The 23,956-nt window shown below is 46.8% G+C and overlaps 1 long non-coding RNA gene across 1 annotated transcript in view; it reads right to left on the bottom strand.

Moving 5' to 3' along the window:
• Positions 1-17,639: 17,639 nt before the first annotated feature.
• LOC125612722 overlaps positions 17,640-23,956 on the bottom strand; it is a 13,454-nt gene continuing 7,137 nt past the window's right edge. The window contains exons 3-4 of the long non-coding RNA XR_007343197.1: positions 23,676-23,776; positions 17,640-23,186 (exon numbers count right to left, since the gene is read on the bottom strand). This is a non-coding gene — a long non-coding RNA (uncharacterized LOC125612722). The remainder of the gene's footprint in view (positions 23,187-23,675; positions 23,777-23,956) is intronic.

The following is a 23,956-nucleotide window of genomic DNA, read 5'->3' as shown; positions in this document are numbered from 1 at the left end:
CAAGAGTCTTTCCAGAATGATTTGTGCAGAATCTTACATAATCTCTGGATGTGGGGCTCAGGAATCTGTATTTTCAAAAATCTCCCTAGATGGTTCTGGTGACTGGCCAGGCTTGCACTCTCTGCTGTGGAACAGGAGGCCAGAGTCCAAGCCCATCTTCTCTGCGGGCTCTGCTTCCATTTGTGGCTTAGAAATATTCAAAAGCGGATTAATAGTGTGAGATACATTTTACATCCCGACCTGGTACACAATATGTATGTCTGTGTGTGTATGTAAACGGACATAAAAATCGTACACAGTAATACCTACTGATAAAGAAAATGCACTCAGAACCGTCCCTTTTCTATACCATTTTACCCTCCTTTGTTCATTAAAAACAAAAATTGACCAAACCCACTAATTAATTTCACAACCCACTAGTAGGCGTGGACCCACAGTTTGAAAAGCAGCACCCTAGACCGTACCGGGGAGCTATGGCATTTCCCCTAGCTGCCTCAGTTCTGGAAGCCTCAGTTTCCTCTTCTGTAGAACAGAAGATTTTCAGGTGGGGGCGTCATCTCTAAGCTCTTGGACTTGGTACATGTGCGGACCAGTGTGTATCTATCTAGTTGTCCTTCGCTGCTGTCCGTCCTCTTGCCTGGATTAACGTGTTATACTTCCCAGCCCACCACTGGGTTTCATTTTCTGCATCCTCGCCAAGTACCCCATGTACCCTCTTAAACCAGGGAGGCAGAGCCGGCTCCCACAGATGTCGGCTGGACCAACTGTAATTCAATAACACCGTCATCACTTTGGCTTGCTGTTCACAGCGGGAAAAGGAAAAAAAGAGAGGAAAGCACTGAGCGTGCACAAGTGGTTTTCTTCTCTCCATTCGATCACTCAGCAAGTATTTATTGAGCACCTGCTGTACATGCGATGGTCTCTGAGTATCAGGTAAACAGAAGGTCTTCAAAAATTCCCCTCTTTTTCTTTGTAACTCTTGTTTTCTTTACGCACACACAGAGGTGGAGAAGGAATTAGGGCAAGTTCGGGTTGCAGACTGAACTTTCTAGTCGGCGCTGAGGTGGGCTGGGGAGAAGGCCGGGGTTTATATGGTCTATCACTTGGGTGGCATAGTCTTCAATTTTAGCTCATCCACCAGTAAAGGCAGTCCTATAAACATTCCCCAGCTCTAGTGTCAGATGTTTTTTTTTAAATTGAAACATGACAGAAATCCAAACTCAGATCGTTTTAGGTCATACATGGAGTTTTAAAATTTACATCCCTAAAGTTAGGGATGCCTGCTAAATTCAGGGTGCCACTGATATGTGAGGATTTGGCTTCCTCCAATTTCTTGGCTCAATCGTCCATGGAGTTGACTTTATTCAGTCTGGTTATCCCCAGCAGCTCCATGTTCTCTCTCTAAGGTGACATCCACCTGGCATTGAGGTGGGGATATCTGCTTTTACCCTGCCTTTTCATTCAGATGTGACTCTGAATCCCACAGACTGGTTCCTATGCCTGGTCCTGAACTAGTCAAGTGACCAGGGAAATGCAATGTGCCCATGGGCTTGAGTGACAGACGTGTCCCCTGCCCCACGGGTGGATGTGGAATCCCTCTAGACCTCATGGTCTGAATGGGCAGTGAGGCCAGTGGAACTTGGGAACTGTTGTTGAAGAGGGAGAGGTGACTATCAAGGGGGACAGACCTTTTAGCAAGAGCTGTGGTGCGTTGGGATGGAAGGAGGCCTCGTCCAGCATCCTCAGTGTGCAATGTGGATGTAAAAGAAGAGATTATAGGACACCCTTCTGCTAATCATCTGCATGACTCTGGGATCCCTCTTAAATCTGTCTGCCATTCATTCATTCATTCACTTAGCAAATATTTTGAAGGAACTGTGAAGTCCTCAGTGGTCAAGCTACGTCAGTGATCAACACAGAGCCCTGTGCTACTCCCTCCAAGCTAGGTGAAGGAGCTGGGGAGTGTCCAGTAAGATGTACCTTTGCATCCTGTGGTCTAACCAGCCTCACTGAGGAAACGACAGAGTGACACGTGGAGGTGGGGGAGCTGGCCAGGTGGGTACCTTGGGGGAGGAGGGAACAGCCACTCCAAGCCCTAGGGGAGGGACATGGTGACTTATTTGAGGAAAAGCAGGTTGGTCCAATGATAGGTGAAATGAGAGAGGGAGAAAGAAGCAGATGACGGACGGCAGAGAGGTGAGTGGGGGAAGAGGTGAGTGGGCTAAAGACCCTCTAGGACTTTAGCTTTTATTCTAACAGAAACATGGAACCACGGTAGGGTTTGGGTGGAGGAGTGACATCTTCTGGCATCTGTTTTATTTTTGCCTTTTATCAACACGTTTTCACTGAACACATTAATGGGATTCCACGCGGCATTTCCAGATGTGCATACGACGCCCATCGACCACTCCAACACCCTCCTCCACCCGCACCCTGCCTCTCCCCTGCCCTGGCTCCCTTCTGGTCCCTGGGAATCACTGTCCACTTTCAGGTCGACTCTTTTTTAGTTTCCACATATGAGAGAGAACAGGTGGTACTTGCCTGTCGGTGTCTGGTTCATTCCATTTAACATAATGTCCTTCAGTCCCATCCATTTTTCTGCAAATGACAGGACTCGGATCTTCTTGGGGCTGAATGATACTCCTCGTGTAGCACATTTTCTTTACATTCACCTGTTGGCAGGCCTCGAGGCGGACTCCACACCTTCGCCGTGGTGCCTGGTGTGTGACGAACGTGGCACACAGGTGTCTTCAGGATGCTTTGGCTGTAGAGGCAGGAATGGCGCAGCTCCATCAGAGGGTGACCTCCTTTGAGTTTTTGGAGGCACCTCTGGACTGTTCTTCATCGTGGCTGCTTTACATTCCTACCAACCGTACATGAGAGCTTCCTTTCCCACATCCGTGCCAGCACTGGTTGGTGTTGATAATACCCATTCTAACTCAGGAAAGGTGGGATTTTATTGAAGTTTTGATTTGCATTTCCTGATGGCTAATGATATTGAGCGTTTTTCATAAGAGTTATAAGTCATTATATTTCTTCTTTTGAAATATAAACATTTGAAAAAAAAACATTTTGTCCATTATTTAATTTATTTGGATTGCTTTTTTATTTTTTAAATTTTTTACACACCTCTGTCAGATGAATCGCTGGCACACGTTTTCTCCCGTCTGTGGGCTCCTGGTCTCTCTGGCCGTGTTTCCTTTGATGGGCAGAAGCTTTTTTAGTTTGAGGGAATCCTGTTTTTCAATGTTTGCTTGTTTCCTGTGCTTTCTGGGTCTTATGCGGAAGATAGTTCCCTTTACCAGTGTCTTGAAGAGCTTCCCCTGCATTTTCTTCTAGGAGTTTCGGAGTTTCAAGTTTTACATTTAGGTCTTCCATCCATTTTGAGTTGATTTGTACAGGGTGAGAGATAGGAGTCAAGTTTTAATATTCTGCAACTTCTAAAGAAACGGGGGCCATTTCAGTGGTGACACTGTGGGTTGATGCCACCAACCACTGCTAGAGATTCTGCATCTCGTCCTGGGAGAGGCCACACATTTTCGTGTCACCCTTGGTGCTTCTCTTTCCCTCATGCTGTCAAGAAACCTTGTTGGTTCAGAAACCTTCAAAACACAGGCAGCGCCCGACCTCTCCTTCCCGTGTGCACCGCTGTGGGTCGGTAAGTCCTTCTCCCCAAATATCTTCTCAGCACCCGACAGCCCTGCCTTTGCTGGGGGATGTTGGAAGACAGGTTAGCGGCAATGGAAGGTGGTGCTCTGGGGAGTGGCCCTTGCGAGATGTCTGCTTTCTCTGTGGTTGCGTTGCTCAGGTTTTCAGGGCATCCACACCAGGGCTTCTGGTTTTCTGCGGATAAGCTTGCTCTGCCTGCCTTGTAAGTTGAGCTCTTCTTTGACCAGTGCTTCTAAAACCTGCCACGCCAAGGTTTGAGCCTCCACCCCAAAGGCAATGAGATATAGAGAAAAGAGTACAAATCCAGGAATCAGAGAGACACTGGTTCACACTCCAGCTCTCTCAGTTACTAGCTGATTGTTCACAAGGTCAATAATTTTCTTCACTTCTGTCCCTGCATCTGTAAAACTGGAGGAATTTACCTCCAAACAGTCCTGTCAACCTCGCGCTCCCAAGCATCCTCTGGTGTTAGCTTTTACCATGACATCCAGCGTAGCCTCTCCTACTTCTATGGCCTCTTGAACATATCTGTGCATGTATGTGCGAGCATGCACATGCACATACACACACCCCACAGTGTCAATGCTGGGAATTGAACTGAAAGAATTTTTATTTTGAACTATTTCCTTCTCGGTGGAGTGAATCACTGCCCATTATCTTTAAGATAGAATAATGTGAAACGTCAGTGTTTGTTTCGATGGACCATTAAGTCTTGAGGTGTGATTTTCCTTGTCTTCCTACTGAACTTTGCATTAATGTTAAATTCAGGAAATATTTAGAAGGTAATGGCCAAGAGAGCGACACTTCTGTTAGTCCTGTGGCCGTCAGGGGAAATCCAGGGAGACGGGAAGGGATGCCTGTGTGGTCGTGAGCTGTGGGGCGCTCTTTGAGCACCTTCTCCTTCATATCTGATGGTGATGAACGCCTGCGCCCCCCCCCCCCACCACACACAGAGGGTCCTGGTTTGCAGAGTCCCTCCTGCCGCAGGGCCACCCAGCCCAGTCCAGCCCAGGGAACTTTCTGGGTGCTGGCTCTGAATACGCCATCTTTGTTTTGTCTCCTTTTTACTTTTCAGATTTTCATGTTAGGGCTCTGATCACACCTGGATAGCAGGAATGCTGGCTCTTTTTATCTATTTGAGTTTCCCTGTTTAAAATCCCTTCCTGGCAAGGGCAGTTTTGTTTTGTAATTTAATTGTTATTTTAATTAAGGTTACACATTGACACAGGTTTTTTAATGGTGAGTGCTAGTCCTGGTTCATAAGGAAAACCGGCAGCCTCCACCTGCCCCTCCCTGCCCAGCCCGTCTCCCAGGAGCCACCTTCTACCTTTGTCAGCTTCCTCCAACACACACTCAACATACGCACACTCGGGTGTTTCTCAACACACACACACACACACACACACACACTCTGCTTGGCAGATTAGCTCCCAAAGACCTTACAGTCTGATTCCTGGTACCCGTGGACACAGGTTTCTGGCAGAGGGGACCCAAGGTTGCCACATAGTTGACTTTCACACCGGGGCTTATCCAGGATTATCTGGGTGGCCCGTGTGAGCACAGGGGAACTTCAAGGTGGAAGAAGTGGGCAGAAGCCACCACTGCTGGCCTTGAAAATGGAGGCAGGTAGCCTTGAGCCCAGGAGATCAAAAAGCAAGGACGTGGCTCTGTCTCTAAACGAAATACAAAATAGGGCTGGGGTGTGACTCAGTGGATGATGCCCCTGAGTTCAATCCCTGGTACCTGCTGCCCTGCCCCCAAAAAGCAAGGACATGGTTTTTCCCCAGAGCCTCCAGAAAGGAAGGCAGCCCTGGTGAAGGCTGGTTTCCACTGGAGGCCAACACCCAGTGAGGCCTGAGTTAGGCCTCTAATCTATTACCAAGGTTTCTGGAATGTGCACGGCATTGATAGTAAACCATTTCTTAACTTTTTTTCTCCTTAGTTCTGGAGATTGTCTCTATTGGTCTACTGTAATTCAAGGTGAAGACGGAACTTACACAAGCTCTCTCCCAACATCTCCCCACTTCTCAGGTCCCTCCTATAATTACATCATCACTTTTCAGTTGAATTATTCAGTATGTAACATATCCATTGCCATAATACGCGTTTTGAATTGAACCACAAGTATACTCTAATCATGTCTCTTCTTAAAGAGTTCTTCCTTTTCCTAGAGCTAATAGTTATCCTGTTTGCTTAGTTTTCTAGAGCTTACCATGAATGTGTTCCCAGACATGTCCCAGAAGTGTAACTGACCTCTTAAAGCTAATCAGCAAATCTCTCAACTTTTTTCCTGTTGTGGGGGAGATACCCCTTCTTCTTTACTATTTGCTAGGTTTACTGGGAACCCCCTTTCCCCAGGATTGGATCCTTTCTCTCTCTCTCTCTCTCTCTCTCTCTCTCTCTCTCTCTCGTGATGACATGCACAGTTTTGAGAACTCATCAATATGAAAAGTCTTTATTTTAACCTTCAAACTCAGATTCAGATTGAAAATGGAATTCTGGGTTGGAAATCATCTCTCATATTTTAGAAAGTTTTGCTTTACTATATAACAGTGCGACAAGTCTGATGCTTCAGATTTTTTGAAATAATTTTTTCTCCCCACTGGTCCTCTACTAATTTCCAGCTGTTGGAACTCCCGGAAGGTTCTTGTTTCCTTTTCCTTGTTGTTTTCTCCCTCTCTAGGCCTTTCTTCTTCATCTTCCAAAATTTCTATCTAATCTTTCATTTCTTCTGCTTTTTGGCTTTAAGATTTTATACTGTTCTCATTTCATGGGCACTCCTCTTTTATAACCTCTGATTCTTATTTCATGGATACCATAATTTCTCTTGCATTTCTTGGGACAGCAATTCCTGTTCTTATTTTTGAACATTGCTTTGATTTCCCACACATTGACTTTTTAATTGTTTGCTTTGATCTCTGGCTTACAGGCGTTCCCTAAATTTATGGTGCCCCCTGGTTGTTTGTATTTAAGAGCAGGGTGTGTATGTTTGTGTGTGTGTGTTGTCTATTTGTACACCCACCCTGGGTTTATCGAGCTTCTTCACTGGGAACCCTCGACCTTCACTTGGGAACCCTCTGGATTTTTCAGTTAGACCAGCCAGTTTTTCAGAGTGGTGCCCCTCCATCTTCCCCCTCGTGGGTGGCTTTCCCATGCTGAGTGACAGAAAGCCTCCGGAGTTCTCACTCTGCTCACTCTGCAGCTTCCAATTATTGTAATTTATAGCCAACCAGCAACTGCTCCCCAAAGATGCCCCTCGGTCTTCTTCATGGTGCCGTGCACCCCTCCCCAGGCACCAGCTGCTTCACCTTGGGAGTGGGCACCTGAGCTTCTCCGTGGGGAACTTCTCAGGGGACACTGGAGAACTTTGCTGATTTGTGCAGAGTCGCAATGCCTGGAAGTTCACTTGGCCCCCCCCAACCCAGGACAGCCCTGACCCATGACCATCAGGGACGGAGGTGAAAGCCCAGGACCTTGGCTCAAGATGGGACCGCTCTCAAGCTTTGCTTAGCTTTAGGGCTCTGTGGGGCCTTGCCTGAGGTCCCCTCCTCAGTCCTGCTTCCTGCACTCTAGTTGTCTCCCCTGAAACCTTGATGAATTACATGCCTTCATCTCGGGGACTTTTCCAGGAACCCAAAGACATCCCATTTCCATGCCTGCACTACTCTCCGGGGAGTCTGACTCCAGACCTGCCAAGAGCTGCACTTAGAATGTGTAGTTCTGAAAGACGGAGCTTAGATCCTGGACGGACGTATCAGGGGCAGAATTCAGTTCATTAGATGACTTCTTTAGTAAGTGGCCAGTTCCCCATCCCTGCAGGTAGACTACAGAGAGGCGAAAGGCTTGCTAGATGGAGTGTTTGAAGATAGGGATTGAAACAATTCACGGGGCCCTCAGATTTTGTGGCACTTGTTCTTCCACACAGGACCTCCCTGATAAAATCATGATCACGTACTAAAAGCGAAACCTGACTGGGGAGACATTTTTCACTTTTGAAGTTTTGTTTCAGTACTACACAGGGCTCTTTTGAGACTGTGGGTATAATTAGAGCTTGTGAGATTTTTTAGAGAGGTGCCGATGTGTTAATTTCCCGACAGCAATTATGGCCCGATTAAGAGAGAACCTAAACAATTGGCAGCACCAACACCTCGGCGGTGGGCGCTCTGTGTGTTCTTGGCTCCTCTCCCCTCGCTTTGGGTACCGGGACTGCAAGTCGGAATTAAACTCGCACTCTTCTGGAATCACGTGCGGAGCCCATTGTCCTCAGGATCTGTTTGTCATCTCTCCGGTGTCAGTGTACACACATGGGACAGAGTTTGCAGATTCAGCCCCAGCGTCCATTTGCAGCTCGCCAAGCCCACAATGGCCCATTGTTCTCCAGCGTGAAGACAGGGCTGGGCTGCAGGCAGAGCGGGAGTCAGTCTTGGCGGAGGCTTGCCTCTGTGGTGGAGAGTGAGACCTGAGGTCAAGGTCAGGCAGGCATACCGTTGTCGTCTGTCTCCATACGAGGACCCCACGGCCCTCGTCAAGGTATGAAGGTGTGCAGGTACTTGGAACTCGGTCATTGAAAACCTGGGCCAGGGAAACGTGGTGCTACCTGTAAGAGGCAAAATAAACATTGGTGTCTTCTGCTCCTTTTGTTCACAGTGTGGAACAGCATGGAAAATCCCCAGCAAACACGCAGTGGTGGTAGGAGCCTGACTGCTGTCTGGGGACTCACATGCAGGGTCACAGGTTCTGGTCCCATGCTGGATTCTGTCACCGAATGGAGGGATGGAAGGATGTCTGTGATACACACGGAGCTGACTTTTGGTGACCTCGTATCCTGGGGTCCTTTGTGCGGTGCCCTCCCCTAGAGCGTGGGCAGGCCCTCACGTGCTTCTGACCAACAGGATGGGGCAGAGGTGACTGGTGCCACTTCTAGGAGTGGGTCACAGTGGGCAGGAATAGGTCTTGGCGTACTGGGGTAGCATTCTCCCTGTGGCCTTGAAGTAAGCGGTGTCATTGAAGAAGCCTTGTGACAAGGACTGCAGGCAACCTCTACGAACTGCGGGTGGGTGGCCTCTAGCCAGCATCCAGCAGAAGCCCAGGCCTGCAGTCACTCAGGGAAGTGAGTTCTATCAACCTCCTGAATGAACTTGGAGGCAGATTATCCCCCAGGCCAGCTCCCAGGTGAGAACACAGCCCGCTCGGCACCTGGAGGGCAGCCCGGTGAGACCCTGAGCAGAGAACCAGAGAAGCCCTGCTCAGACCCCCGGAACAGAAAGGGGACTGCAGTCTGTGCTGCTAAGTTTTTGGTAATTTGTTATGCAGCAAGAGGACCCTCCCAGACCCTTCTGCATCCCTTTGTCATTCCTGAAGGGTTTGCTTCAAGCTTTGGGATCTCTCTTCATGCCCCCACCCCACCCACTGTTTAGCAGAAGGATCTGGAGGTTAGAGAAAAAGAAACCCCTGTGAACTCCACTCTTCCCGCCCTTCCAAACCTGCCCCTGGGTCACCCGGGCTTTCCTCCTTCTCCCCTGCCCCTCCACTCCTCCTTGATCCTCCATGTGCTTCACCCAGTTTCCTATCACCTCTCCACCTGCGCTCTCCCCTGGCCTCCCCACAAAGCTCATCCCCTCTCCCCTAAAACAGCAACTAAATCAGTTCCCTAACCTTGCCGCGCTCTCAAGGTGTAGCTCTTGCTTCCTCTCCTGACTCCCAGGTTCTCTGAAAAGCAGCCTCCCCATGTCATCCGCTCAGCCTCACCTGCTTCCATCCCCACATGGTGGACGCATTTCCCCGTCACTGCAGGGAGAAAGCTCTGGGTAAGGACAGCCACGGGCTCTAGTGGTCTGTGCTTGCCCTATCGAGGGCGTGTTATCGCGTCTGCCTTCTTGACACTCTCCTGCTTGTGTGACCCCTCTCTCGAGGACAGGCCCCCTTGTGTCTGAGTTTCTTCCTCATTTTCTTCTGGTTTCCCTTACTCCTATCCTTCGTCACCTGTGGAATTTTTTTTAAAAAGTGTCTTTGTAGTGAGTCAGGGAACTCCCATTCCTAAGTTCCATCGATTGCAGGTCTCTGGAATGATGGATCCCTATGGAAATTTTAATACGGATTCATCCATCCTTAATTATCTACTTGAAAACTTGTAGGGCTATTAAGGGATCTCCCCCTAAAATGTTGCTAATTTGTGTCTTCTACTAATAGGAAACTTAGTTAAAATTAGAAAGAAATTGCAAATGATTCCCATATTTTTCTATGTCACAAGGGGAGGGGGAATAAGTTTCTGGGGAAGAGGTAAAGGAAAGGGGCTGTGTGTGAAAACAGAATAAAGAGCTGGTTCGCATCCTATTTGGATGTTTAACAGTGCTGTTGATCTGATGGCCCCGTTAGTGTTCATTTTATGCTAAAGTTACAAGACAATTTCAAGTATTTTGATAATTTTGGAAATTTGAGCCAAATGGTTAGACCTACATATTTCCCATCAACAAACCTGAATTTATTAATAAGCAAATATTTATCACTTATTATATATATGAAATTCTGTATACTTTGTGGATTAGTGTCATTTCTTCCAAGTTGTAGATGAAGACACAGATCTAAAAAGCTCTGAGCCAATAGTCAACAGCAGGCTTCCAACCCAGTTTTCACTAGTTAGAGTGGAAACTCCAATTCCCAGCATCCTGGAAACGCATTTCTATCTCTGTGGACTGAGTTCTGGCAAAAAAAAAAAAAAAGGAGTGATGTAAGTCACTTTCTTGATTGACATCCTGTGCACTCCTGCCAACCCTCCCACCCACTTTTGTCATGACAGTGGAAACAGCAAATCCAAAATGGAGCTGCCTGGATGCCCGAGTCACTGCATGGAGGGGAGATGACCAGGAGAGCTTTCTAAGCCTCACTGACTTTTTCAAAAATGTGAAATAGACTTTTATTATTTTCATTGACTGAACTTTCTGTTGCAGCATCTAGAATCACTTAATTAAGAAATTGGTACTGGATTGGGGTGATGTTAGAGTCAATATTTGCTTAGTAGTCAAATAGCAGGCACCGGGGAAACTGACATCATTTTCTTTAATGAGGTGGTATTTGAGCAGAGGTTTGGGTAATAGGAAGATGCACACTTTAAAGGGAAAGTGTTCCCTTTGGAGGAGACAGGAAATGGGAGACTGCTCAAGGCAACAGAGGAATTCCAAGGAGGCCGTGTTGCCTGGAATGAAATGAGCCAGGGGGAGAACAGTGAGACGGGGGAAGGTGATCCCTGGTCATTCGGGGCATTTCAGGCCAGGCTAGTGACTTTGGATTCAAGGGCAGCCATAGCTCTGATGATCTGAGGTAGAACCAAAGTGTCTGCTCTAGAGACAAGAATCTGGAGACTCAAAAATGGCCCTTGTGATGACAAAGACAATGATAATAAAGGCACATGGATAGTGTGAATAAAATTGTGTAACGTGAATAACCTCTGCCTTTTTAAGAGATCTGAAATGCATCTATATAGCTGTATTGATAAGCCAAATATTAAAACATTATATTTGAATATATCATCTACCTCTCTAAATTGTGTGACTTCAACTTATATGAAAAGAAATAGTGTGTATGTTTATTTACAACTATATAATAAAATATAATATTATATATTCATTTAATATTCTCAGTAAGACAATGGAAAACTGCCTCATAGTGTTGTCTTATATTCCGATGTGTATTTCGGAAGAACTGAAAATGCAGAATCTTGGTTTTTAAGCAGCTAATTAGTATTCAACCCATAATACACAGGGATTTTGATCAGACAGAAACTTGGGAGAAGGACTCCACTTTCCCTTATCTTCCAGGCAGGGAAATAGAAATCTATCCAGATAAGTTCAGCAGCCAGCAGAATCCACGCAGCAGGCTTGTTTGTGGCAGTCACTAGGGGCTGCGGCTCTCTGGGCGGTGGAAGCGTAGGGTTGTGGGCTAAGACTTGAGTGTCATGGTGCTGACACTTCAGCCAGCTTAGCCCTGCTCTAGGACTGTGCTGATTTGCTTGTTCCTTTTATTTCTTTTTCAGCTAATTAAATTATAATCAGCAAATAAAAACTGCATATAGATATGGTGTACAATATGATGTTTTGATATGTGTATACATAGTGACGGGATTAAATCAAGCTGACACACACACATCTGTCACTGCACAAATTTATCTCTTTATTTATTTATTTTTTGTGGTGAGAACACAGGTATACTCCCTCAGCATTTTCAAGTATGCAATACATTATTATTATCTGTAGCCCCTATGCTGTAATATGCATTTCCAGGGCTTATTCACGCCCAATTTAACTAGTCTTTTTTTTTTTAATTGTTGATAGACTTTTATTTTTTTAGTATTTATTTATATGCAGTGCTACGAAACATGCCAGGCAAGTGCGCTACCGCTGAGCCCCAACCCCAGCTCCCAACTTAACTATTCTTTGACCAACATTTCCCCATTTCTTCCTTCCACCAGCTACTGGTAACCACCATCCTCACCATCCTATTTTCTCCTTCTGTGAGTTCAACTGTGTTAGAAACAATAGGTAAGTGGGATCATGTAGTAGTTGTCTTTTTGTGAATGGACTATTTCACTTAGCATTCCAGGTTTATTTATTTTGTAACAAATGATAGAATTTTCTTCTTTGAAAAGGCTAAATAGTATTCCATATTGTGTGTGTGTGTGTGTGTGTGCGTGTATATCACATTTTCTTTACCTATTCATCCGTCAGTGGATGCCTAGGTTGGCTCTACATCTCATCTATTGTGAATCTTACTACTGAATACATGGGTGAAGATATCTCTTCAACATTCTGCTTTCATTTCCTTTGGCTATACACCCCAAAATAGAATTCCTAGATATATGGTAACTCTATTTTTAATTTTTCTGAGGAACTTCCATTACGTTTTGCATGGTGGCTATTATAATTTACTTTCCCTCCAACAGCATATGAGAATTTCCTTTTCTCCAAGACCTCATCAACACTTATCATCTTTTATCTTTTTCATAATGGTCCTTCTATCAGGCATGGGATGGTGTCCCACTGTGGTTTTGATTTGCATTTCCCTGATGAATGGTGATGTTGAGTATTTTTTAATATACCTGTTGGCTATCTGTATGCCTCCTTTTTTTTAATGAGTTAATTTTTTAAATTTGTTATAATTAGTTATACATGACTGTAGAATGCATTTTGACACATCATACATAATGATGTGTCAAATTTCTGATTGTACATGATGTGGAATTATACCAGTTGTGTAGTCATATATGCACATAGGGGAATAGTGTCTGATTCATTCTACTATCCTTCTTACCCCCTTACCCCTCCCCTCCCTTTGCTCCCCTCTACCTCTATTCTTCCCTATCCCCAACCCCTTGTTGTGAATTAGCATCCCCATATCAGAGAAAACATCCGGCCTTTGGTTTTGGGGGATTGGCTTATTTCACTTAGCATGATGTTCTCCAGCTCCATTCATTTACCTGCAAATGCCATAATTTCATTCTTCTTTAAGGCTGCTTAATATTCCATTGCCATATTTAATTGTGATTTTTTTTTATCATTAAGCTATTTTAATTTCTGATATATTTTGGATATTAATCCCTTACCAGGCATATAGTTTGCAAATAGTTCCTCTCATTCTTTAGGTTGTCCTTCATTTGATTGTCAATCGTGCAGAAACTTTTTAGTTTGATGCAGTTCCATTTGTCTGTTTTTCTGTGTGTTGCCTGGGATTGGAGATCTTGTCCAAAAAATCCTTGCCCAGACCCAGGTCAAGAACTTTTCCCTCTTTGTTTTGAGTGTTTTAACATTTTCAGATCTCATGGTTAAATCTTGATTTTTGCATATAGTATGTGGTAAGGGTCCTATTTCATTCTTTTGCATGAGGATATTATTTTCCCAGCACCATTTACTAAAGAGACTGTCTTTCTCCATGGTCTTCTTGGCACCTTTGACTCAATCAATTGCTTATAAATGGAAGAGCTTAACTATGGGCTCTCAGGCTGCCTCAAATCTGTGATCGTCCTGCCTCATGCCCTGAGAAGCCGGGATTATAGGTGTGCACCTCCCCACCTCTGTCCTGTTCCATTGGCCTGTGTCCCTTTTTATGCCAGCGTCATGCTGTTTTAATACGAAAGCCTTATAATATATTCTGAAATGGCGCGATGCCTTCAGCTTTATTCTTTTTGCTCAAGATTGCTTTGGTTATTTGTAATCTTTTATGGTTACATATGAATTTTAGGATTTCTTTTCCACTTCGGTAAAAATGTCATTGGGATTTTGACCCACATTGCATTGAGTCTGTAGATTGCCTTGAGTGGTGTGTACGTTTGAGTATTAATTTTCCCGATTCATGGATGTGGGATATTTTCCCATTGAGATTAATGAAAATGGAAACATGACATACTAACGTTTACAGGATGAAACAAAAACAGTTCTAAGAGGAAAATTTACAGCAATAGATACCTACAAAAGGAAGAAAACAACCTCAAGTAAATAATCTAAGATTTACCCTCAAGGAACTAGCAGAAGAAAGCCAAAAGAATAAAGTTCACCCTAAAGTCATCAGAAGGGCAGAAATAATAAAGAGCAAAGTAGAAATAAATGAAGCAGACACTAGAGAAACAATAGCGACGATTAATGAATTGGAGCTGATTTTTTGAAGATAGCCAGCACTGACAAAACTTCAGAGTAAGGAAGGAATAGGACAAATTTAAATAAATTATAAATGAAAGAGGAGACAGTGGAAGTGAGACCACAGAAATAGGAAGAACCCCAGTCGATGACCAGGAACCATTAGGAGAACTCAGAAGTTGCTGCAGCCTAAAAACAGGTAACCTACAAAGACCAACTCATGAAGACAGAGAAAATCTGTACAGACCCAGAGGAGTGAGGAGATGGAATCAGTGTTTAAAAAAAAAAAATCTTCCAACAAATAAAGGCCCAGAAAGTGATGGCTTCACTGGTGAATCAGTGTCGATCCTCGAGTTCCTCCGAAAAATGGCAGAGAGCTGGGTACTTGCACACTCATCTCACAAAGCCAAGGCTGCCCTGACGGCAAAGCCAGATGAGGACCCTACAAGAAAAGACAGTCACAGGTCAGTCTCCCCGATGGACGCAGATACAGACATCCTTCATAAATACTAGCAAACTAAATCCAACAGGATGTTCAGAGGATCATTCGCCAGGATCAAGAAGCATTTATCCCTGCAATGTAAGGATGGTTGGATGCTTGCAGGTCAATAATGAAGGTCCTCCGCGTGATCAGAAGAAAGGATACAAATCACTAGGTGCTTAAAAAGCATTTGACAAAATGCAACATTCTTTCATAATGAAAATTCTCAACCAACTTGGTACAGAAAAAAAATGTACCTTGACTTAATATAAGCAGCTTATGACAAGGCCACAGCTGGTCTATGGCAAAAAGCTGAAAGCTTTTCCTCCAAGATCGGGGCCAGCCAGGGATCCACTGTCGCCTCTTCTGTTCATTAAGGTACTAGAGTCCAAGCAGAGCATCTGGGCAAGAAAAAGAATGGAAGGCATTCAAGCTGGAAAGGAAGAAGTGACATTGTTTCTGTTTGCAGATGCCATGATCTTAAATACAGAAGACCCTAAAGACTCCGCCAAAAATAAATAAATAAAAAAACCAAAAAAAAAAAAAAAAAAGCAGATTAGAACAAATTAGTGAATTCAGTAGGGTTTCAGGGTAGAAAGTCAACATCCAATCCACAAAAGCCCAGATGCCCACTGCAGAAAAATGGCTAAAGAAAATATGGCATGTATGCACCGTAGAGTTGTACTCAGCCATAAAGAAGAACAAAATTATGGCATTTCCATGTAAATGGATGGAGCTGGAGAACATCATGCTGAGTGAAATAAACCAGACTCAAAAGGCCAAGGTGGAATGTTTTCTCTCATATGCAGAAAACTGAGCAAAATAAGGAGAAAAGTGGGAGGGGTTTCCTTGAAAATAGAAGGGAGATCTGTGGAACAGAGGAACAGGGTCAAGGGGAGGGAGGACAGAAGGTTAGGGGGAGGCTCTGAAGAATGAAATAGACCAAATTATGCTAGATACGTTTATGACTACTAGAGTGAGTTTCACCTTTCTGTATATCCACAAAACACCAATTTAAAAACTATAAATAAATAGGAGTAAGATGGTAGAGGAAGGAGACAGAGGAAGGGAGAGGGGGAGGAGGAGGGGAAGGAGAGGGGAGAGAGGAGGGGAGGGGGAGGGGAGGGGAGGGGAGGGGGAGGGGGGAGAGGAGGTGCTGGGGCCTGAAGTGGAGCAGTTATATTCCATGTATGTGTGATTACTGTTTTGGTCAGCTTTCTCACTGCCATGACTAGAAGACCTGAAAAACACAATTTTAGAGGAGGAAAACTTTATTTGAGGACTCACAGTTTCAGAGGTCTCAGTCCATAGGCAGCAGGCTCCATTCCTCCGGCTGAAGGTGAGGCAGGACATCCTGGCAGGAGAAGATGGTGGAGGGGAGCAGCTCACATGGTGATCAGAAAGCAGAGAGTCCACTGGCCAGATACAAATACACACCCAAAGCCAGGCCCCCAGTGACCTGCTCAGTTAATTCCATCAGGGGATTAATTCACTGATTGCATTGAGGTTCTCATAACCCGATTATTTCTCCTCTAAACCTTATATTGTGTCACACCTGATCTTTTGGGGGACACCTCACATTTAAGCCATAACAGATATGCTAAAATGAGCCCCAATACTATGTATGATCATAATGCACTAATAAAAATGTTTTTTAAAAAATCAGTATTTCTGTATACTAACAACAAAACTATCTGAACAGAAATCAAGAATTAATATCTCATTTTAAAAAGCATCAAAACCAAAAAATAAATAGGAATAAATTCAATGCAGGAGGTAAAAGGTTTATATGTTGAAAACTAAAGCACATTGATAAAAGAAACTGAAGACACATAAATAGAAAGGCATCCTGTATCCATGCTCACTCCTTTCACAGTGTGCATTCGGTACTGCTTCTGTCTCGGTCTGTGCCTGATAAGAGGGCTACCATTAACTGACCACTTACTACACACAGGAATTGGAGTCTGTTTCTAGAGCTGGGCCCTTAACCTTTGTGCTCACTGCCCTCTCCCCAGTCTGGCAGAGCCCTTCACAAATGCTGGTTTGTATTTTTATATTGTAGAGAATGGAAAAGTATGTGAAGCCAGCCAGCAAGTGTGCATGAGTGGAATTTAAAGCAAGCATTTGTTCTTGGAGGCCCGGCCTCCTGGAGACATCTCTCCCTTCAGCACCACGCTATCCTCTTAGCCTTGCCTTGTCTGGGAGGAGACTGGCTATTCCCAACAATGCTGTGTTGTCCCCGTCCACATCAAGCGATGGCCCAGGAACCCCACAGCCTCCCCGACTCCAGGCTTATCTCTGAACAAGACACCTCCTGCCCACATCACTGGGTCCCTTGTGACGCTAGCTCCACTCTCCATCGGCTCTATTCATCTGTGACCTCAGGTGGGAGTGGAGGAGTGGCAGGCCAGCTCTCTCTTTCCACCTGAGTGGCCATGATATGAAGCCCCGCTTTGGAACCCAGAGGGGCCCCAGCCATGCTGCACTCCTTGGGCCCGATGCCCCGCCATGAAAGGCCCTTCTTGTTCTGTGAACTCGGCCAACTGTGAGAGAGCTCCAAGGTGCTTTTCATGTGGCCGCATCCAGCCCTCCGCCTGCCCTTTAACAGCCAAGTTAAAGGTAACTTGATAGGCAGATATGCCAGGACCTGGGAGCGGGGCCTATACCCTTTATTCCTCCACTGAAAAAAAAAATAATAAAATGCAAATAGCTGTAATTGCTCAACGTCCCCTGCATTCTGAGCCATCTCAGTGTGCAACTTAGTAAGCAGAAAAATTTACTTTTCTCAATTGGAGAGAAATTAACACCCGCCCCCTTCCTGCATTTTAGTCCCTGGTGGGTCATCTTTCTCCAGAGTCTTTTGGCCACACCCATGTGGGCCTCACGGCTGACACAATACACGGTGGGGTGTGGGGTGAAGATCCCAGGATTCCCGGTGACCAGTCCCTGCCTCCGTCACATGCTCTTCACTCCTAGAGCAGCCAGGGCGAAGGGAAGAGTGGATGAGCTCCTTAGGAGACCAAAGGAGAAAATGTGGTGACTTGGGTTTTAGTGTGGCTGTCCATCTTGCCAGTGGGAAACGGCTCTCCCAGGAAGACCTGCTGGTGGGGGGCCATCCCTACTCCTCTCTGTAGTGAGCAGAGCTGACCCCGCCTCCTTTGCCACAGGAGGATGTGGGTCAGCTTCTAGGCCCTGTGAGGGTCATGTTGGCTCTGAGGGTGACCAGAACCCGGGTCTGCCTGAGCCTGAGGGTTTCCCCAGGATGACATCCCCATCATGATAGTCTCTGGCAAATCTGGACCTGAGATTGTAAACTCTTATGAGCGTTTACCCCACCTTCCTAAGTATATGTGTTGGTAAAACCCACAGGATTTGTGCAGCAGGCAAAGCCCTGGACTCTGCTTTTTTGTGAATGTCTTTTTCAGATTGTGGTGCACTTTCAAGAAATGGTGGTGGCCGCCAGAGTTGGGATGCCAGAACGGAGGTCCTCCACCAGGGGTTTGTTTCTCCCAGGGACAGGGACATTGCTGTAGATCCCATCCAAATGCCAGAGCATCCGCACGGAGGCACAATGACTGGCCAGCTTTCTTCTCCATCCTTGCTCTGGATCCTTGATAGCTGGCAGCTCAGCCATTGACGGAATGCAGCCATTCTTGAGGGGCGGGAGCATGGGGTGGAAGCTGCTCTGTAAGCAGAGTTGGTGCTTCTCTTTACTCATTCATTTTTAGGAAATATTTATTGAGCATTTACTATGTTCTCTGAGGACAAAGGGCAAAGAAGACATCACGTCTTCCTCATGGAACTTATAATTTAGCAAGGAATGTGGTGTAAACCCACTGAAGGTTGATAGGTACAGAGAGGTAAAGAGGGGAGGAAATGACTGCGTGTGGCCGACAGGCATCCCACAGTGAACAGGCCTACCATGTCCACGTGATGGCCCTACCACCTGCTTTTCCTGCAACCTCCCCATCCGCTGGATGGCCCAGCCATCACCTTCTCACTCAGACCAAACTCCCTGGGTCATCATTTCTCTCCCATCCCATCCCCAGTCCATCAGCAGATTTGGCTGAATAGACCTGCATAATAGACTCCCAGCACATCTCCTGTTCCTGTCTGGTCCCAGCGGCCATCCCTGCTCGTCTGGGTTTTTGCAACGCCATTGTCTGTGTGCTCTGGGGCTTCACTCTGCCTGCTTGCCGCTGATTCTCAACACGGTTGCCAGAGAGGCTCTTTAAATAACACTGTGGCCGCAGGCAGAACCCTGAGGACTGCTGCGCTCAGTCCAGCTCGACCTGCACCAACCGCTGTGGAAGGACGAAAGGCTTTAATGCAACAGCTGCTGACACAGGCGCTGCCGTCGGCTCTGCTGGAACGTGACAGCTTTCTGAAAAATCAGGGCGCGATGCGAAATCACACAGGATAGGAAAGCACGGGGCTGGGAGGAAATGTGGTTAGATGCTCAACACCCAGAAACCTCATCAGAGATGTAAAGACTGGGATGCTATAAAAAAGCTTGCCAAGTTTTACATACGTTAAATGGTTCAGAAACACATCAGGGCTGCAGTGCCTCCAGCACTTGACCTTGGAAGAGGGTCTGTGGTGGAAGCAGGCCTCAGGAGGGTCCGCCAGGGTCATCTGTGAGCTCTAGTGGGGTGGAGGAGAGTCTGAGAAGGAGAACCGGGTGGTTGAGGATGGCAGGAGCTCATAGCAAGGCCACAGCTGAGCTACTGGTGCCTGTTCGAGCAGGTAGTAGCCACAGAACTGGGTTTGAATTGGGGTCGGACTTTAGAATCTTGGGGCTCAGTTGCCAGAGTCTCTGGCCATGGTTTTCCCAGTGACTTCTGGAGGCTTCCCCTCTCCCTCAAAGCACTCCTCGCTGTGGCTTCCAGGTCCCCACCCAACCTGGTTCCAACCTGGGTCTTTGCTGGCCCTCAGCCCCTCTGTGCCTCACACTGCCCCCTCGATGTTTCTCCAAACCCGAGCACACTGCCTATTGATGTGCAATGCAGCACCCACTCATCTTTCTTCTTTCCTTTCCCCGCACCTCCCATCCTTACCCCTCCAGCAGAATGCAAGCTCCACGGGAAGGAGCTCGTGCCGGTCACAAGAACAGGCCCTCGGCCCCTGCTGAAGAAGAAAGGGGGCTCCGTGAGGCCGCGGCCAGTTCCAGGCAGCGAGAGGAGCACAGGGAGCCCCAGTCTGGTGCCCGTAATTCATGCATGCAAGAACTGCTGCCTCTTTGAGGTCATCTCCTCATATTGGGACCGGCCAGAAGTCCTGACACCACCTGCAGGTCACAGAGCTCAGTAGCAGCAATAGAGGAAAGACGGGAAAGACAAGAACTACAACACCTCCATCCCCTTCCCAGAAGCCTAGAATTCTCAGCAAGGAGAGCTTCACGGTCCAGATTATGTAGGTCAGGATCCGAAGGTAGAGAAAGACTCCGCCTCAGGATCAGGGTCCTGCAGTGCCCTGGATTCTGAGTAGATGGGGCTGCAAATGATGTCCTCACAAACTGATTCTCAGAGATGATCTGAAGTGGGAGGTGATGTGGCCAGGGTGGTGTGTGGATGGTCTGCAACACAGACCCGAACCTGGGGTGGATGCTTTACTTGGCCTGTTTCTTTAAATACCCAAGGTAGGATTAAAATAGCAAAGGCAGGTCCCTGCAATTTTCACCATTATTACAAGTGAGGAGAAGGAGGCACAGAGCAGTTAACTTGGCTGAAATCACACAGCAGAGCCAACCTAAGAACTCAGGTGTCCTAACTTGGTAGGCCACATGCTCACTGAATTGCCACTGTCTAGAACAGCCTTCCTAGCAACAAGTAGGATAGAATTTTAAAGCAAGGGATCATCTAGGTCATTTTATCTCTGGAGAGAGGACAATGTTCCCGAGCCCACACAGCTAGCAAATGGGAATGTCCCCACACCCAAGCCCTGTCTGTGCCTTCCCGCTGTGCCTCTGACCTGTGGCAGCTGGTGTCCCTTATACAAGCAACCTTCCAAGGTCAGTGAGGTGATCCCTTTGTCTTCAAAGACCTCCAAAGCCGGGGCACTTTTCCAACAAGGAGAGTATCTCAACATGCACCACATCTGGTAGCAATAGCCTTTTGAACACATCTGGAATTTGACAGATCTCTGGGTAATTGCCACGCCACTGGGTAAACAGGTATTTCCACCCATCTCTGAGGTGCAACTCCATGCTGATTCCCTATTACAACTCTGAAACTGTCCCCAGCCAAGCCAAGGGACAGATGGGCAGGGCACCTGCTTCTGCCATCATCAGGACTCACACAAACCAGCCACTGTGGGAACCACTGTGCAGGAACCACTGTGTGTGACAGGGACGGACTCAAGAGCCTCACTGACCAGAGCCACCCGACCTTGCAGATGGTCCCTCTCTCCAGGGAAAGAGCAAAGTCCCTTTAGCAGGGTGCCCCTCCTGCCTGTGTTGGGGGAGACCACACCCTGGGCTCCTAGAGCTGGCAGAGCACAGCTGGGCGGGGTGCAGTGGGGAGTCCAGCAGGGGCTGGACGAGGGAGAGGTTCAGGCCCACCCCGTCCTTCCTGAGTCCTGACCACCTTACATGAAAACAGGGAACAAATCCCATCTCACAGGTGACTGTGAGAACTATCGTAGGCTGAATGTGCATGGCAGATGATGGCAGGCACTTCCTCTAAAGGGCCAGGTAGTGAGTACCCTAGACCTTGCAATCCATCTGGTCCTTGTCACAATTACTCAGTTCTACTATAGCCCAAAGCAGCTGGAAACAACACATTAATGAATGGACACGGTGTGTTCCAATAAAACTTTATTTACAAAAAACATGTGGTGGCTGGAGTTGGTATGGAGGGCATCCCCCCAACATAGGGTCTCTAGACCCAAACCGAGCACATGCTGAGCACCAAGTGGAAGCCATGATCATCAACACTACTCCCACTGCGACTGCTGACTCCATTACTTACGAACAGGGAAACCATGGCTGACTGATGGTGGAAAACTCAAGTGACATAAATTTAATGATGACAGAAATAATCAAGCAACATAGGAAGAACAATGCTGCTGAAAGGCTTCCGCATGCCTTCCAGGCGGCTCACAGGCATTAACTCCTTTAAACCTCAGGCAGGTTTTGTTGTTATCCCTGTTTTTCAGATGAGAAAACTGAGACCAAAAGATCTAGTAAGTTGCTGGAAGCATCTAGCTAGGATTCAACGATGATAGTATGGCTCCAGAGCCCAGGTAACTTCTCCTGGGTGGAAAGTATGGCATCTCATGAATTTGTTAGGTGGTTCATAACACCTCTTACCTCCTCAATTTCCATGACTCCCTAGAGGTTTGGGGGCTCTGACCTTGATCCGCCTTTTGCAGAACTGGACCTCGGACCCCATCATGTCCTGGGTTGGGAGGATTCCTCTCTGAGGGTGCTTAGCTCCCCACCCCTGGCTCTAATTGCTGACCAATGTGGGAGATGTTTTGGGCACGGCTAATGACGCCCGAGCACCTGGGCTGCTCTCATTTACTGGTGCTAATTAAATGACTTCAGCGCGAGGGGTGCCTGTTACCTAGCTGATTGCTTCTCCTCTGCCCATTAACAGTGAAAATTACTGGAGCTGGAGGAGGTCTGTTGGGAAAGAAAAGCACTCTCAACGGGGTGGGAGGATTATTTCATTTTTACTATGTATTACGTCCTTTAAAATAAACAACGTTTAGACATCATTTCATTTTGGAAACCTCTTTACCAATCCCCAAATCCAAAATTTGGCAGAATTTGGCGATGGTAAAATTTCCTCTTAAAGTGAAAATTTATTTTCTCACAGATTTATTGCCATCTTTCCCCGGCTGGATGGATTTCCCTCAGAATTTAGAGCCCTCTTTCTGTAAAAGGTCTCTGCAGAGCCCAGAATGTGTGTGCATCTGAGGGGCCTGGGAATTGTCTCTGTTCCCTCGTCCTTGGCTTCTCAGTGGAAAATTAAATCAGAAAAGCAAAACAATCCGTTCCTTGCGGGAGCCTTGTACCATCAGGGCTGGAGAGGAGAATATCAGCAGTGCCCTGGGGTCGGCATGAGCTGTTCTGAGGGGCCTTTCCCATGTTGGACGTGTGATCCAGACACACGTGCACTGGGGTGGGGGTTGGGGAGGACAGACCCTGCTCTCCTTCTATTTGGATCCCACACTTCCAGGCTGGGCTCCGCCCTCCCTGCATTCTGTGGTCGGGCTTCTTGGGAGAGGTGATTTTGGGCACTTGGTGGGTATCCTCTCGGAGGCCACACAGTCTGCTGTTGAAAACCCAACCTGGGCAACCCTCCTCTGCTGGGTTACCTTGGAAATGTCCCAGTCCTCACTGCCGTGCACCAGTCAAAGCTGGAGAAAGCAGCACGTGGACAGCCAGATGGAGGGTGGGCTCCTGGTTGCTGGGAGGGGCAGAGGAGCAGAGGAGCGGGGTGAAGGTGAGTTTTATGGGAGGAGATCAACCCAGAGAGGAGGAAAGGGAAAGCTCTGGATAAAAATAGAGCCCGTGAATTCCCGCCCCCAACCCTTAGGGGTGTCTCCTCCCCCTTGTGTTTGGCTCTGGGAGCAGCCGGCGCTGGATTGGGGAGAAACGGGGAACCGCCTGCCAGGTGGGCTTTCCAAGCCTGAGCGGCTCTAAGCTTCTCCACATGTGAACAAGTGTTTACAGTGTTAAAGATGTGTTGAGTAATTGCACATGCGAGATATCTCCTCCGTAATGCGCCCAGCGTGTTCCCAGAGAACACCGTGGTTGACAATGAACTTGTTTGCCTTCTCTGTGATGAGGCCCAAGCAGGCACTGGTTTGTGTTGAGATATAATTGGTAGCACTTGGGCCTTTGTAGTTCTTTTATAGCTACTGAAAATTACTGCCTTAATCCACTCTGTACTTACCCGGATTAGGATGGAGGACCTGTGGAGCCTCTTCACATCAGAATGGAGGGAGGGGAGGCTGGTAATACTTGTTTTGAGACTCACATTAACATTACAAGATGCTGGTTAAAAAAGCCAAAAAATGGCCATGTTAATTCTCTTAAATTCCCTGTTTTTGAGAAATTTGAAGCACCTCAGAATAATACAAGAATTGTTCTTTGGCTTCTTAGGAATCATTGAAATTGCTCCTGTTTTTACAGATGGGCTTTTGGGATTCTCACCCGCCGCGCCCCCCCCCCCCC

The sequence above is a fragment of the Marmota marmota genome, unplaced genomic scaffold, assembly GCF_001458135.2.
Source record: "Marmota marmota marmota unplaced genomic scaffold, marMar, whole genome shotgun sequence".
Lineage (NCBI taxonomy): Eukaryota > Metazoa > Chordata > Mammalia > Rodentia > Sciuridae > Marmota > Marmota marmota.
Note: the sequence above shows the minus strand (reverse complement) of the source record. Positions and strands in the feature narration are given on the sequence as shown.